At 47.5% G+C, this 14988-nt stretch overlaps 1 long non-coding RNA gene across 1 annotated transcript; it reads left to right on the top strand.

Moving 5' to 3' along the window:
* Positions 1-3127: 3127 nt before the first annotated feature.
* LOC140458916 (uncharacterized) lies at positions 3128-9498 on the top strand. The gene is made up of 2 exons (XR_011953741.1): positions 3128-3249; positions 8609-9498. It is a non-coding gene; the product is annotated as an uncharacterized lncRNA (long non-coding RNA).
* The last annotated feature ends 5490 nt before the right edge of the window (positions 9499-14988 follow it).

Raw genomic sequence — 14988 nt, 5'->3', positions numbered from 1 at the left:
GATGGTTTACAGTGGAACCTCGATTATCTGAACGAGATGGGCGGGCACTATTTCGTTCAGATAATTGATTATTCGGTTAATCGATTCAATACCTTTCCTCTGGGGCTCGGAGTTTTCATTCCAGTCTGCTCCCTGTTCAGGTGACTAGGCAGCAGCAAGCCATGAACGAGCCCCCACACCCTGCCAAACCCCAAAAACACACCCCGCTCACCTCCAAACCCATCCAACACCGCCCCCATCCGCCTCTCAACGTCACCCCCCCAAACCCGTCCCAACAGCGAATTCTGCCCCCAAAACCGTCTGACACCACTCTCCACCTGCCGCCTGCCCCCAACTCCCAGACACATCCTACATCACCCTTAGCCCATCCCCAAACCCGTTCAACACCGCCCCCCCCCCGCCCACCACACGCATCGTCAATCCATGTCCACACCCATGCCCCATAAGTGTTACCCAGGTAAGCGGATAGTGAAGAAGGTGTTTGGTATGCTTGCCTTTATTGGTCAGAGCATTGATTATAGGAGTTTGGAGGTCATGTTGCAGCTGTAGAGCTCACTGGTTCGGGCACTTTTGGAATATTTCAAGCAGTTCTGGTCTTATTCCTATTGGAAGGATGTTGTGAAACTTGAAAGTGTTTAGAAAAGTTTTACAAGGATGTTGCCAGGATTGGAGGATTTGTGCTATTGGGAGAGGCTGAAACGTCTGAGACTGTTTTCCCTGGAGCGTCAGAGGCTAAGGGGTGACATTCTTGAGGTTTATAAAATCATGAGGGGCATGGATAGGATAAACAGGCAAGGTCTTTTCCCTGGGGTAGTGGAGACCAGAAATGGAGGGCGTAGGTTTAGGGTGAGCGATGAAAGATTTAAAAGGGACCTAAGGGGCAACCTTTTCACGCAGAGTGTGGTTATGTATGGAATGTACTGCCAGAGGAAGTGGTGGAGTCTGGTACAATTGCAGCATTCAAAAAGCATCTGGATTGGTATATGAATAAAAAGGGTTTATTGGGATATGGGCCAAGTGCTGGCAGATGGGACGAGATTAGGAAAGGACATCTGGTCGGCGTGGCCGAGTTGGACCGAAGGGTCCGTTTATGTGCTGTACGTCTCTAGGTCTCTCTGGCTCTAAATGTGTTCCACTGTTCATTTACAGCCTGACATTTCAGTCTGTTCCCCCTGTTTACCTTGGTCAGTTCTCTCTCAAACTCATATAATGGGCTTTGTTAGTGATGCTCGGGTGTGCTTTATGGTCACTTTAAAATGTCATAATCTCTTTGAATTCTGGTATAATTTCTTGGAGGATCTCGATGTGATATTACTCATTCACTCAGCTTCATCACCCAACGGTCGATCTGAGATAATTACATCCCTAGCTATTTGCAGAATGTGTTATTCAAAGAAACATTGACAAAATCATTCAAGGAGGATCTCGGATAATATCAGTCTTGCCAATGTGTCTGTCCCAGATTATACAAAGATTGAAGTCTCCAAAAAGTATCACACCACCTTTGCTACAATTTGTAATGAATTCCTGTTTAATGCAGGGATGAGCAAAGAAATACTGCAAGGCAGCATAAAAACTGTTCTCCTGCTTGTGTTTTTGACACATAGCAATCAGAATTTGTATTCGGGCTGATTCAGCTGCATAATCTGAGGCCAAATGCTTTCTCTGTAATGCCTTTGTTATCCATTAGTGTCAGGGTTCCCATCTTGCTTTTCCATTCTGCCTGAGATCCTGTCAGGTTGTTTACCGTTGAATATTTATGTTCCACCTTTTGTTCACCCTGTAATCACGTCTGTCTTGTGACTAAGTCTCATTTATCTCTGTGTCCCAAGTCTATTACTTTATTGTGGTTACTTTGTCCATTCCAAATCAAAACAACATTATAATTTCCTCTTCCCCACAATGTCCTGTCACAAACCGATTCATTAATGTACAGTTTTAGTTAAACTCTGTCCCTTCCTGTTCTTTTTTAGATTAGATTAGATTAGATTACTTACAGTGTGGAAACAGGCCCTTCGGCCCAACAAGTCCACACCGCCCCGCCGAAGCGGAACCCACCCATACCCCTACATCTACATCTACATCTACCCCTTACCTAACACTACGGGCAATTTAGCATGGCCAATTCACCTGACCTGCACATCTTTGGACTGTGGGAGGAAACCGGAGCACCCGGAGGAAACCCACGCAGACACGGGGAGAACGTGCAAACTCCACACAGTCAGTCGCCTGAGGCGGGAATTGAACCCGTTCTCTGGCGCTGTGAGGCAGCAGTGCTAACCACTGCATGTGGTTTTCTGCATGTCTTCAGCCACATTCCCATGCTTTTCCGAGGCTTCACATTTTCTCTTTGGATTTGGAAAGCTCCTTTCACCTGAACCCTGTCCCTGCACCCTCCATGTCAGTTTAAAGCCCTGTCCATAAACCTACCAACATGATTGGCTAGGACACTGCTCCCAGCAGTGTTGATTTTAAATCACTCATGGGATGTTGCTGTCTCTGGCTGGCCAGCATCGCATGCCCACCCTGACCAGCCTTAGAGCTGAGTGGCTTCCCAGATCATTACAGTGGGCATTTGAGCGTCAATCCCATTGCGCTGGGTCTGGATTCATATGTAGGCCAGACAGGCAGCCTAGAACAGATTTGCTTACTGAAACGTTATTATTAAGTGGTTAGATGGGTATCCCTGACTCTGGCATTAAATTAGGAAAGGATATCTGGTCGGCGTTAAATTCTGGATGAACAGTCTAGTGAGAGTAAAGGAGGTCATTGCCTGGTCTACTGATAGCTCCCTCATCCCTGAGTACTGCTCCCAGAGCACCTTCTTCCAGACCGTGGTTTGATCCTGATGCCTTCCTGCACTCTGGTGATATCACACAGTCTCTCTCCATGTGGTATCTGTCACTGTGAGGGTCTAATTGATCCCGGTAACTGCACCTTTTGCAGCTACTCCAGATCCTGAGCCAACAGAATTCTCCACTCCAGGGAGATGAGGCAACTCAGACCAGGGATGGAGACTGGGGTTTTCCAAATCTCTGTGGGACTCAGTGCCATTCTCCAAGTGTAACCCTCACTACATCAGTCGAATTTCCCATTCTGTCTGTTTCTCTGTCTCCTGTAGATACTCAGGATGCTCTTGACTCAACAGAGTTCCCAATTCCTGTCTCGTCCATCACCACATTGAAGACAGTTGGTCAGCCAGAGAGATGGAGAGTGAGATCTGGAGCCTTCAGTAAATCCTGCAGCGAGGTAAGATCACTCACAGTGAACAGAGCAGAGTGTATTTAAGGGATCAAACTTTGGTCCAGAAGATATGACATCGATACAGTGTTGAAGCATGAACACAGAGTATGATGGTCTCAGGCTCAAACCCCACCTCTTGTTAATTTTCATCTCTGCTGTATTGAGTGCTCCTATGTCAATACAGTAAGTTGACAGTTATCAATCCAGGCCTGTGCTGTCTTAGTGAGGATCAGTTCAACAGAGGGGAGAGCAGGTCTCCCTCAAAGAGATGGTATTGAAACATGGGATCTTTCTGTTCTATATTCCCTCCTCACGCTGTCTCTTGTCATGCGATAGAGTCATACAGCAAGGAAACATGCCTTTCGGTCTAACTTGTTTGTGCCAATGTCTTGTAATTCCCAGAAATTTTCCTATTTCTGTTACCTCCACCCCTCCCAAATTCCCGCTGTATATTTGAAACCTACTCCGATGCTGACGACTCTCCCTTTATGTAAATTGCTCCAATGTCTATAACATGCCCAATCTGTATAATCTCAGCCTGCACTCAGTACAATAATTCCCATTTCTGTAGTTTTGCACGATACTTACAGTGCACCCATCTCTGTAAAATCCTCCAGCCTGGAGCAAAATACCCACCTGTGTACCTTCCTCAAGCCCCAAGAAAACATGATATCACTGTAACCTTCTGCAGTTCCGATCACACTCCTGCCTCCTGGCCTATAGTACCACACGACCACAGTAAACTTCTCCCAACCCTACCCACCTCCTTATTGATATGAGCACCTCCAGAACCTTTTCAAGCCACAGCAGCACTCCACATCTCTGTTTGCTCGTCCACTCCCTACAGTCCTCCCAGCACCTCAAACACTCTCCCTTTCTGTAACTCTGCAATTTTGGCAGCACGGTGGCTCAGTGGTGAGCGATGGTGCCTCACAGTGCCAGGGACCCAGGTTCGATTCCAGCGTTAGGTGACTGTCTGTCTGTGTGGAGTTTGATCCTTCTCCCTGTGTCTGCGTGGGTTTCCTCCAGATGTTCCAGTTTCCTCCCACAGTCCAAAGATGTGCAGGACAGGTGAATCGGCCATGCTAAATTTCCCATAGTGTTAGTTGCATTGTCGGAGAGAAGTGGGTCTGGGTGGATTACTCTTTGGAGAGTTGGCGTGGACTTGTTGGGCCGAAGTACCTGTTCTCATGCTGTAGGGAACCTAATCTAAATTCTCCCTTTGCGTTCCATATTACTGTACCTAAATATATCCCTCTATCCATAATCAGCCCCAACCCCTTCAAACCTCCGAGTTTCTGTGAACTCCCACAGCTCCAACATCCCTCCTTAACTGTGTAAACTTTTCCATTCCTGAAACACTCTGAAAATGTGGACATCCTACAAACCTCCCTATTTGCGTAATCCTCTCAGGACCCTGTAAAATCCCCGATCTGTGGAACCAGCTCCAATTCTTGTGACTCTCCTGACCAGTTTCTACAAGACTTCCTATCTATGAAACATTCTCCCGTCGCTATCACCCGCCCTGTCAATGTAAGCTCCTCCGGTCTCCCCACCAATCTAATCATCTCCATAATCTTCTCCAGCTCTTAGACCCCTATCTGTGTAAACGTTACACTCCCCTACAACCATCCCTAAAGCTGAAACCTCCTCCAGTGTCTGCAATACTCCCTATCTGTGTTTGTGTCTCCAGGATCTATTGCTGTTCCTGTCTCTGTAAGCTCTGACAGATTGTACAGCTTGCCGGTCCATATTCTTTCCAGAACCTCAGCATCTGATATCAACAAAAGTCTTCATTAACTACAGCCTTCCATATCTCTGTTCTTTCCTCAATTCTATACAACTCTCTTAATCTCTGTAAGTAACACAATTCCATAAAATACCCCCTGCCTGTGTAAACTGACCCAATCCGACAGTGAGAAGCCTCACTGTCCTTTTGATCACCTGTAGTCCCTTCAGATCTCCCTGTATCTTCCCTGACTCCGTTGAATACAGCCCATCTCATGTTATAACTCCTCTAACTCATATGTTCCTCCCCATCTCTGTGATATTCTTCAGTTACTGCAATTCTCATTCTTTATCTCCAGAGTTTCCAATCCCCCTGATCGATGTAAGGTTATTGATCCCTTACAGCATGTTTAACACCTGTAGCAGCCGTCAACTCCTCAACGCACCCTGTCCCTGAAACCTCCTCAAATATTACAGCTCACTGTCTTTGTAGTATCTTCCAGTATCTGCAACCCAGTTGATTTCTGTAACCTCCTCCAGAACAGCACTCCACATCTCTGTGTAACTGATGGGAATGCTGTAAACCTGCCTTCACAGTCCTCAGCAACTCTCTGAACTTATGCAGCCCGACAACCCTCAGTATCTCTGGCTTCTCCAATCCCTACACTTCTCCCTGGCTGTGTGAACTGATCCAGCCCCTTCAACCCTCCCTATCTCACTCACTCCTGCAGCTCCAACTCTTGTCCATGTCAGTATAATTCCCAGCACCAACAATCCTCCCAGTCTCTATAAACTCCTGCAGCTCCAACTACCACCCCTACCTGTGTACTCTCCAGTCCCTCCAATCCTCCCTTTCTCTCTAAACTCCTGTAGCTCCAATACCACCCCATCTGTCTTCTCTCCAGTGCCTATAATACTCCCTTTCTCTAAAAACTTCTGTAGCTCCAACTACTACTGTGTAATCTCTAGTCCCTATATTCCTCCCGGTCTTTGTAAATCCTTCAAAACTGATAATCCTGTAACTCTACTTGACATCTTTCAGCCCGACCACCATCTGATCTCTGACCACCGAACTCTGTAACATCCTCCAGTCTCTACAGCCCAGCTTTTCTCTCTTAGCTTGTCTGGTAACTGTATTCCCCTTCATCTCCGGTTACAGATTCTTGCTCAGTGAAACAATGTCTCAGTACCGAATCTGTCAGAACACAAAAATCTTTGGTGTATCAATAAATTTGCCTCATTTTCTAAATTTTAACGATGGCAAGTTCAACCTCTCCACCTCTTCTCATCAATATCCCTCCATTTTGAAGACCAGCCTGGTGAACCTTCTCTGGGCTGCCTCCAATGCAAGGACATTTTCCCTCCAGATAGGGGACCAAACCTGTTCACAGTATTCTCAGTGCGGGCTGACTGGAGTCCTCTATATTTAGTACAAGCCTTCCCTATTTTTTATTCTCCATTCTCTTTGAAATCAATGCCAGCATTCCATTTACATTCTCTATGTCCTGCTCGCCCTGTATGCAACCTTTCTGAGATTTATACACCAGGATTCCCACGTTGTACCATAGCGTAGCTTTCTGCAGTCGATCTGAAACCAAGAGCTGACAGCAATAATCACAAAAGTGCTGGGATGTATGTTAAACGAGATGCCAGAAATACTAACTGCACACTTAGAAACCTATGGAATAAGCGCAGTCCATAAGACCATCATATATAGGGGTAGAATTAGACCATTTAATCCATCAGGTCTATTCCACTATTCCATTGTGTATGAATTGTTTCTCAACCCCACTCTCCCACTCCCTGTAACCCTTGATCTCCTTATTCATCCAGAACCTGCTTATCTCTGAGTAAGATACACTGAATCACTTAACATCCACAGCCCCATGAGGCAGTGAGTTCCACAGATCCATCACCCTCTGGCTGAATAAATTCCTCCACATCTCTGTTCTAAAGGGCCGTCCCTTCACTCTGAAGCTGTGCCCTTGGCCCCTAGTCTCTCCTGCTCATGGAAACATCTTGTCCCCGTCCACTCCATCCAGGCCCCTCAGTATTCTGTAAGTTTGAATGAGATTCTGCCGCCGCCTCTGAAACTTCATCAAGTGCAGACCCAGAGACTTCACCTGCTCCTCATATGACACGAATTCCATCCCTGAGATCTTTCTTGGAAACCCATTTCTCGTACCCCTTCACATCCTCTGTCCAGACTCTTAATGAATAACGTGTAGAGTGTAGTCCCAACACTGACCCCTGCGGAGCTCCCCCCATCACCAGTTCCCATTGTGAAAAAGACCCCTTTCTTCACACTCTCTGCCTTGTGCCAATCAGACAAATCCTCTATCCATGCTCAGCATGTTGTTCTGAAACGGAAATTTCATTTCACACCCACTGCTGGATTTATTTTTCTGTCTGGCTGTAAACAACAGAGTTTCCCCATTACCTTCCCATCTGTAATTCCCTGGGGAAGGTGGTGGGGAGCTGCCTTCCTGACCCATTGCAGTCCTTTGGGTGTAGGGCCAGACACAGTGCTGGGAGGATGGAGCGTGTCTTGGAGGGCACCTTGGAAATGCTGGTGTTCCCGTGCACCCGGAGCTCCTGCCCTTCCAGGGTATAGTGGTTCCGGGTTTGTGAAGTGCTTTTGAAAGACCCTTCCTGAGTGACCTCAGTGCTACTTGTAGATCTTTTATTCCTTCATTCATTGGTGAACATGAGCTTTGTTGGCTGAGCCAGCATTTATTGTTGAGTTTGAGTTGTCCCTGAGAAGGTGGTGGTGAGCTGCCTTCCTGAGCCACTGCTGTTGTTATCTGTGTACCCTCCAGCAGGCGCTACCACACTCCTCATGTCTGTAACTGCATCGAGAGAATGCAGCTCTCCCTTTCATATCTGACATCCTCCCTGCCATATAAATCTGACAGTTCCTCACAATATCTCACCTCCTCCTTTCCCATCTGTGCTAGAGATCACTGAAATTTCTTTATTCTTGTTTAAACTTCTGATCACCCAAAATCTCTCCCTTTTTAAATTTGTAACTCCTTCAGTTTCTGTTACTCTCCATATAACTGCAATCAATGATAGAACAGGTTCCCTTCCTTAAATCTCGATAATTACAATGGTTGGATGTGTTAAATTGGCACTTTTCTTCCTCCTTCTCCATCTCAGGACTTCCAGCCCCTACAATCCCACTATTTGGAATGCTCCCATTCTCTGCACCTCCTCGTGTTCTGAGGGTCCTTGAAAACCACCAGTGCCCTAAAGGTTTATATTTCCCCCAGTTACTGCAAGTCTTCTCACTCTGTCACATCCAAGTCTGTCACATCCATGTCTCCATCCAAGTTTCCAGGACCAAACAACACTTGCTGGATGTCAATTTCCTTTTATTGAAGTCTACACATCACCGTAACCAGTTCAGAAAAAGCCCTTTAGACTCTACATAGCTCTGTCATGAACAAGCCACAAGGTCTCTGTTTCCTTTGCCTTCTTCAGTGTCTGAAACTCTCACTGTATCTTCCAGTAAACGTCTTTAGTTACTACAGGTCTTCCTAGCTCCCCAGATAACCCGTTCCATCCCATATAGCTCGCTCAATCACTGTAACACCCTCTGCTCTGTCTAATTTTCCTCTTTTCCACTGTTTTCCAGGCACAACGGTGATTCTGTAAGGCAGCAGTGCAGAATGGGATGTTATAAATCTCAGCTGAGGCTTGAGGCCTACCATTACCTGGGAGTCCCAAGGACAGAGAACCTGAGAGAGATCAGCACAGAGCGGGTGAATATAAATCAGCAGCGAGGATCGAGGCCGACTGGGACTTGAAGTTGGAGAAGCAGCAGAGCAGGAGGCTCGAAATCAGCACTGAGTCACAGAGGGAGTGACCGTGTGATGGAGCAACTTGGAGCAGAAGCATGAGGATCACTCACACCTGGGAGTTACAGAGGCAGCAAAGTGGGAGGATAGAAATCAGCACTGAAGATCATGGCCTTATCGTGCCTGGGAGTCACAGAGACAGTGACCCTGTGAGGGAATGGAATGGAGGGGGAGCTGGAGGATTACACGTATCTGGGAGTCAGAAAGACGGTGACCCTGTGAGGAAATAGAGTGGAGTTGGACCTGGAGGAGGACATGTACCTGGAAGTCATAGAGACAGTGACCCTGTGCGGGAGCAGAGTGGAGTGGGAGCTGGAGGATTATACGTACCTGGGAGTCACAGAGACGGTGACCCTGTGAGGGAGCAGAGTGGAGTGGGAGCTGGAGGATTATACGTACCTGGGAGTCACAGAGACGGTGACCCTGTGAGGGAGCAGAGTGGAGTGGGAGCTGGAGGATTATACGTACCTGGGAGTCACAGAGACGGTGACCCTGTGAGGGAGCAGAGTGGAGTGGGAGCTGGAGGATTATACGTACCTGGGAGTCAGAGAGATAACTTTCTGCTGCTGGGACCTGCCTGCACCGAGTTTCAAAGAAATGCAAGAGCCATCACAGAAAAGGCTGTAAAGTCACTGGCTGATAAATACACTGTTATTAGTGACTGTCAGTTAATTGTTGTAAGTCAGAAATAAGAGGGACAAGTGACATTGTGAGCCAATATAGTAAATTACCCTCAGTAAGCCACAGTTGAATAAGGGACTTCACCCTATTGCTATTTCCCGAATGTTAACTTCATTCTAAGTAATTAATTAAGTTTTTCCAGACATGTTGTATTTTAAGACATGGTAAGACATACTTGTCAGATGGAAAATGTGTTCTGCTACATTGGGAAGTCATAGCCCCCTGCTCGTGTCCTAGATGGACACTGGGTCAGGGAGCTCAGACAGTGACTAGAGACTCTATGGGAGACCTGTGATGCTGAGAGTTAGGTGGATAGCACACACGCAGAGCAGATCACCCTGCAGACATGACGGTCTGGAAAAAGGAAGGGTCTGGGGAACTAATCAATCGGAGAGAAACAGTCAGGGAATACAAGAATATCCTAGTGTCTCCCTCCCAATTCAGTTTCCCAGTTTGGAAGCTGATGAAGGTATAGACTGCTCAAGGGAGGAAGTCAGAGCCATGTCTATGACCCCACAAGCAACATGACTTTACAGGAGGGGAGGGAGAAGGAAGGAGGAGCAATCGTCACAGGGGAGACAGGAAAGTGAAGAAGGTGTGAGCGTCTCTGTAATTCCAGGATAGTGGGGTTAAGAATGTCACGGTGGCTGGAGGATATTCGTCTGGGGGACAGTGAGCAGTCAAAGGTCATGTCCGTGTTGGTTGGAATGACCTGGGTAGGAAGGGTGATGTGGTCTGGGAGTCAGAATTTTGGGAGCTCGGTGGATGGTTAGTAAGCTGGTCTGAAAATGCAGCAATCCCTGGAATACTCCCATTTCCATGTCCAAGTGAGAACAGGACTCGGAGTTTTAGGTAGATGAGAGTGTGATTGAAACGATGGTGCAGCAGGACGGGCTTCAGATTCCAGGGACATTGAGACTGGTTCTGGGGAAGGCAGCAACTGTACAAGCTGGAAAGGCTAACGTGACGGAGCTGGGACTGATTTTCTTACGGGGTGTTTGGGAGGGATTGAACATAACTTGATGTGTGGTTAGGATACAAAATGGAATAGTAGAGGAGGCTAACATGATTCTCAAAATAATGGGCAATGCAGTTGGTATTAATTTACAACAACACGTTTATCAGTGGAAGATGGAGTAAGAAAGAAAGCCTTAATCTGAGGTACTCTACATAGACATGAGTACTCGGAGTGTGGGGAGTTCTAGATGCATTTTGGTGTGTGGAAATCTGATGGACTGATCACCGAGAGCTGGCTCAAGGAATGGCAGGACTGTGTGTTTAAATATTGCCGAGTAAAAAGGATTCCAAACTGATAGAAGACAAGGGAAAGGATGAAGGTAGAAGTATTGGTTTAGATTAGCATTAGTTAAGGAGTCCAAGAGAAAGAGGATCCGTCAAAGGACAGAATGAATTTGGCTGTAGCTACAAAACAAGTATACAATTACACTTTCAGGTACAGTCTGTCAGCCAGCAACCAAAGAAATGATGGAGAATAAATATGCAGGATCATTTGAGAGCAATGACAATACTACAGGTTAGTTATACTGAGAAACCTAATGTTTGCAGATACAGACAGAGATACTGGTGGTGAAGGTTCACGAGGGTCACGTGTTCCTGGATTACATGGAGGAGAGCTGACAGCAGGAGTATGTATCCAACCCAAGAGAGCATGTACTATTGGATCTGGTCCTTGGGAAAGAGGTGGGGCAAGTGGATCCAGTGTCAGTAGGGGATGGTTTTGGGGCGCAGCGATCATTTTATTGTAAAGTTCAGGATGATGGTAGAGAATGATATGCAATAATTGAGAGTGAGAAACAATTAGTTGACTGACAGCAGCCTTCAATGGGGCAAGAATGAAGCTGGGAACTTTTCAACAAGGCCAGTGAAATGATTGCGTTAAATAGTGTGAACCAGGTCAGATTGAGCTGGGAATATGGAGATGGGGCTGGAGTGTGACCACGACAGACCTGGAGAATCAAAGATTTTCCCCATTTCTACAGGAAGGATAAACAGGCCAACACAGTGAAGTAGCATTGTGTATAAAGGATGGGATCAGTATTATTGTGATGCTAATCAATTCACACACTGCTTCTCCCTGCCCTCACCCCTCATCCCTGCGTATTAATCCTATCATATATTGGTAACATTTGAAAACTTCAGAAAATAGCACACTATAGAGGAGATGACTCTGTCTACTGTCTGCATTGGACAAGATGTAACGTTGTTTTTTAAAGCCCTAGTTCTCTCTCCCTGGAAAGTGTAGGGCTTCAGGTGCCGATCCCGGCACTTTTTAAAAATGGTTTGAAAGTTTCTGCCTCTACTCCACTTCCAAGCGTGACTCCCAGATCCCAACCCTAAACTGCGTGAAATATCTTTCCTCATCACTTCTCTAATATTTCAACCAATTACATTAAATATTTGCCACTGGTAACTGAGGTCTCCAATTGGAACAAGATATTCTCTCCCTTTCTACCCAGGCTCCTGGCAATATGTGCACCCCAATCAAATCTCCTCTCAGTATCCTCCCTTCCAATCTTTCCCCAAAACTACACTTCCACTGTCACAGGGTGAAGAATCTCCTCTGTACTCTCTCCAGGCTAATTCCATCCTTCCATGTGATGGAGTGACCAGAACTGCACACAGTCCACAAGCCGCGACTGAACTCATTCTTTATACAGTTCCAGCATAAGCTTCCTGCTCTGAAACTCTGCCCTTTGGCTGACACAGGAAATGATGCCATTTGCGACATTAACAAGATTATTGATGTTTCCAGCTACCTTCATTTACCTGCCCACACTGACCATATTCTCATTTATTGTCCATTCCTCCCTGTTGTTGATGTCTCCAAAGGCCTTGCCTTGCACTTCTCTGGGTTGTTTGCTCCATTCACCTGGACCCCATAGTTTCTGTTTTTAAACAGTCTGCCATGGGATCTCTTGTCAAATCCGAGTAATTCACATGCAGTTACAAGTTACTGCCTCAAACCGACAGTCAGATTAATTACACGCGATCTTCCTTGAACAAATCCTGACTGATTGTCCTGGAGTCTCTGGGACATCCTCGGTGACCGTTCATCACCGTCTCAGAATTCCAGCCTCGACCTATTCAGTCATTCCCGTGCTTCACATTAAACAAAGTTGCAGTATAAGCTGTTCTCCAGGCCTCCGGCACCATCCCTGCATCTAGTGAGGATTGGAGATTTTTCCTCGGCTCCTTTGAACAGTCTGGAACATTGTATTATCCTGTTTTAAGGATTTGAATCTCCTGTATAATTCTCCACTCCAAGTTTGTTGCTCCCAATAGTTCATCCCTATTTTGATTCAGACAGACAGACAGAGGCCGAACCCATCTTATGATTTGTCATTTTATTCAGGTTTCATGGAGGGTTACTCTCCACAAGGTGAATTGCATTTTCTCATGATACCATCTCCAATCTGTCTCATTAACTACTCTCCCTGCCCGCGTGGTCTTCCTCTCATCTGACATTAACATGATGATTTTCCCCTTTGTCATAACAACTGCCCTCTGCCTGGATATCCCAGAATGCACCGGCCTCCCTGTTTATGAGCCATCTTTAAAAAGTCATTTTACTCTTGGATTGTGAATCTAAATCTGGCCTGGACATGGCAGAGGGGTTAAAACTGGGGCCCCACTTTGTGCCCCAGCCCCTGGTCCTGGTGTATGACATGGTGCATGAGAGGGACATTATCTTCCTCCAGGGCTGACAGGGGAAGCTATGACACCAGACCCTTCCAGCTTGGTCCGAGGCTGACCCCTGGGTCAGTGTGGTGCTAGCCTTCTGGGTGAATGCCCAGCAGTGTAGGAGGGAGGTCAGTGATCTTCTCCATACCACCAGGTAAGTGGCACCATCTGCACTTTAGTGACCTCTCCCTCACTCTATCTCTGTTACTGCACCCACCTCGCAACAAGGCTCATGTTCTCTCAGTGAAGGCAGCACCTTCTCTCAGTCTCTATGTAATCTCTTCTCTGCCCAACTCTGCCTGGTGTCTATGCTGCCCACTCACTCACGCAGCACACCTCGAAACCTTTCCCCCAGCTGTCCGTCCCTTGTGTGTGTGTTTGTCCCTCCCTCGCTGTGTGTGCGCGTCTCTCCCTTGCTCTGTGTTTTGTGTGTGTGTGCGCACGTGCGCGCGCGTGTCCCTCCTTCGCTTTGCGTGTGTGTCCCCGTCCCTCGCAGTGTGTGTGTCCCTCTCTCACCGTGTGTCTGTGTGTATCCCCCCTCACTGTGTGTGAGCGTGTCGCTCCCTCGCTGTGTGTGTGTGCGTGTGTGTGTCTCCTACGCTGTGTGCGTCCATGCTCCCTCCCTCGCTGCGTGTTTCAGCGTGTCCCTCCCTCACTCTGTGTGTGTCCCTCCCTCACTGAGTGTATCCCTCGCTCTCTGTGTATGTGTGCGTGCATGTCCTTCCCTCGCTGTGTCTGTGTGTGTGTGTGTGTGTCTCCTTCTTGAAAATTCTCACATTGCGGAAGGAACCATCCCACACTAGGGCACAAAGAGCGAAGAGAGATATGGGGCAGCCTAACATTCATCTCCTCACCCCCTCACAGGGGAAGGACCCTGACCCTAACAACCACGAGAGGCTGACTGACCGTGTCCAAACTCCCAGACTGGGATCTGAGACTCCCCCTGACTCACTGTGCTGGGCACCGTGACTGACCGTGTCCAAGCTCCTGGACTGGGATCTGAGACTCCCCCCGACTCCCTGTGCTGGGCACCGTGACTGACCGTGTCCAAGCTCCTGGACTGGGATATGAGACTCCCCCTGACTCACTGTGCTGGGCACCGTGACTGACTGTGTCCAAGCTCCCGGGCTGGGGTCTGAGACTCCCCCTGACTCACTGTGCTGGGCACCGTGACTGACTGTGGACAATGATATCAAGCTTCCTGGGCTTGTGTCTCTGCTAAACACCAAGACAATACAGCAGACAGTTGAGCCTGGTATCTCTAGCTGAGGGGAAACTCTGCTAAAGACAGAGTAAGGCAAGGCTATAATTCTGTGAGCGTTTAAGTCAGGTCAAAGTGAGTGTGTACAAACACGGAGTGAGCAGCCCAGAGAGACAGTCCATGAGCTGGGTGTGTGTCCCTGAGCACAGGGTCCTTGCAGCAGCATTGCATTGAGAGCTGTCAGTGCACCCTGAGCTGCAGCATTGAAGTACAGAAGCGTACTGTCAGTGGGTCAGAGATGTGCTGGGATGGCATGGTGAGGCTGGCATGTGACATGTGCCAGCATTGGTGGGTGTGGAGTACATGCAGCATCTGTCTGTGCAGTGTCCCCTGAGACGTTGGTGTCCAAGATAGAAGGCTGCAGGAGCGAGGGGCAAGATGGAGTCACCAGGGACCAGCTCTGACATTCATGTCAAATTCTCAATATTGAGTTTGCCCACAGTGGGGATGGATATGAAGCTGCAAGTCGATGAGGGGAGGGATCCACAATAATATGGCTGTTGGTAATCAGTA

This window comes from Chiloscyllium punctatum, chromosome 34 (assembly GCF_047496795.1).
Source record: "Chiloscyllium punctatum isolate Juve2018m chromosome 34, sChiPun1.3, whole genome shotgun sequence".
Classification (NCBI taxonomy): Eukaryota; Metazoa; Chordata; class Chondrichthyes; order Orectolobiformes; family Hemiscylliidae; genus Chiloscyllium; species Chiloscyllium punctatum.
This window is presented reverse-complemented; position numbering and strand designations above follow the sequence as displayed.